We start from the raw sequence: 2,599 nt of genomic DNA, 5'->3' as shown, positions 1-2,599 counted from the left end.
GATATGATAATAAATGACCACTGCAACCTCATAAAATATGTTCTGCCATTGGCATGCACAAAGTAATTAAGAACAACTTGATATTGAAATATCAAATCCATCCACTAAAATAAATAAATACATTAATTAATTACCCTCTTTATGGTTCTACAAAAGTATTCACTTGTCAATGTCTCGTCAGTGAATTTGAAATTAATGGATTAATGTATATATCTATTGTTTTTATTCTATGCATTTTTTTTTCTTTTTATATCACATTAATTATTTTTATTATTATTTAAATTCAAAAACCTACTACAAAAATATTTACCAAACCACGTCCTCTAACTTGTTAGAGAAAAGAAAATATCATTTATTTCTTTTTTTTATACATCTTTTTGTACATATCTCTCGTGTGTGTGTATATATATATATTTATATATAAAATAATGTTAAAAATTATAATTTTATTTTATAACCGTCACAATTAACTTTTAGATTAGTTATTATTATAAAAAAAAAGTTAGTTAGAATTATTGCATCAGCATTGTCAGATATATATATATAATCATTGTTCAACATGGTGTATTAAATGTTGAGTGATGTTAAGAGTATTACAACTTTTACTACGAATTTCTTATAAATTGATGTGACAGTGTGTGTGATACAGGATACTTACTACGTCAATGATTTTACAATTAAATTTATTTGTCAAATTTTGTTACTTAATTTATTTCACCATCAAAATACTACCACAATTGTAAAAAGTTGTAATTAAAGCGGTAGTATTATAACTTTTATATATATATACACATAAAAAGCTCTATATGACCACAACTTAGGACCTATTTGAGATTGCGTTTGACAGGTTTAAAAGTACTTTTAAAACTCAAAAAGTCTCTTTGAAAAAAAAAAAAAAGTACTCGTTTGTTAAAAAAAAAAACGCTTTTTAATGTCCAAAAAATCTAAAAATAGCTCAAACGCACTTTTGACAAAAGCTTAAGAATAAATCTTTTGAGCAAAAATTCTTTTTGACTTGAATTTTTTTATTTTTAAAACACAATTCCAAATATACTTGCAAGCTTTAACTATCCATTCACGATTTCACGTGCACTTTTATGATGATCTTAAATTAATGACCGGTGCTGCAGTACCTATAAAAGAAAAAAAAAAGAAAAGAAAAAAAAAAAAAAAAAAGCAGTGTAATTATGTAACGGGTGTAACTTCCAACCGCCTTCAGAATAATTTTGTCTTATGCGATATGAACCGTAATTTATAGTGTACGTACTTTTGGTCAGTTGTCCACTTCATTTTTACTTGAGGCAAATCAACAGCGAATATAGAGAAAGGATTTGAATTTTTTTATATTTATTTTTTTCATTTTTACTTTAGGGAGGCTTTGGTTGATATGCAATTTAGAGGGTATTTTTATTTTTTGTTTAAAATATATTATTATATGACATAAAGACGAAAGTAATTTTGGATATTTTATATTTTTAATTGTTTGTTAATATTTTTACTTTAAAAAGAAAAAATAAATGAAAGAGAGAGAGAGTGTGTTTTTTTAAATAAATAAGGATATGATTCTCTCTTTCTAAGTAAATAAGTAGAGGCATGTTATTCCTTCATCTTACATTAATTCAAATCTATCATTGAATTCGTAGGACTGAAAAAAAAAAAAAATGAATGGAGATGGATAGAAAATAGTTGGAAATAAAAAAATATTATTTATCAAATAAATAAGAATGATATGTTACCCTACAAATATTGCACAAACTAATGTGGCAAGGTTTAGTAGACATTATTTTTTTTGAGTAATGTTATACACTATTTTTTCATCATAACCCGTTCTCACTAGGCTGACGTGGCAGTATTACGTATCCACCATTAGATTTTTTTTTTCTTCTTTACCAATGGTTGATCTCAAGGTAGATTGACACGACATGCCATCATAATGGAATAGTAGTGTGTCATATAATGTTACTTATTTTTTTAAAACAACGGCCTATCCAAGGGCTACCAGACCTTGTCACCTCAACTTTTGTACAATATTAATGTTTTATGCATTATTACTCAACAAATAAGAATTTAAAATTAGGAAAATTATATATAAATTCCTTAGGTCAACGCGCTTTTATTAAAAACTCCCTAAATATTTTTTTTTTCGAAAATTTAGTCCTTTGGTCACTCGAAACTACTAGAAAACTCTCTACCGTCAATTTTTGTTAACTGCCGTTAGTCCACTCAAAATTTCCCGTTTTATCTGATTAAATTATTAATTTAATTTAAAAAATTAAATCTTAAAAAAAAAATGGCGGTGGCCGCTGGTAAATGTCTCGGCCACCCTCAACCCCTAAGTGGCCGTAAGCCACGCTAGGGGTGGTTTGCCCACCCCTGGGGTGGCTTGCGGCCACTCTCAGGTGGTTTGGGGAGGCTTGCGGGCCACCCCATTGGGGGTTTGGGGTGGCCCGCAGGCCACCCCTCCACCCCAAGCCACCCAAGGCGTGGCTCGAGCCACCCCATGGGCCACCCCATAGGGGTTGGAGGGGGTGGCCCTTTAATTATTATTTTTTTAGATTTAATTTTTTAAATTAAATTAATAAAATTTTAATCAGATAAA

The sequence above is a fragment of the Corylus avellana genome, chromosome ca10 (assembly GCF_901000735.1).
Source record: "Corylus avellana chromosome ca10, CavTom2PMs-1.0".
Taxonomy (NCBI): domain Eukaryota; kingdom Viridiplantae; phylum Streptophyta; class Magnoliopsida; order Fagales; family Betulaceae; genus Corylus; species Corylus avellana.
Note: the sequence above shows the minus strand (reverse complement) of the source record.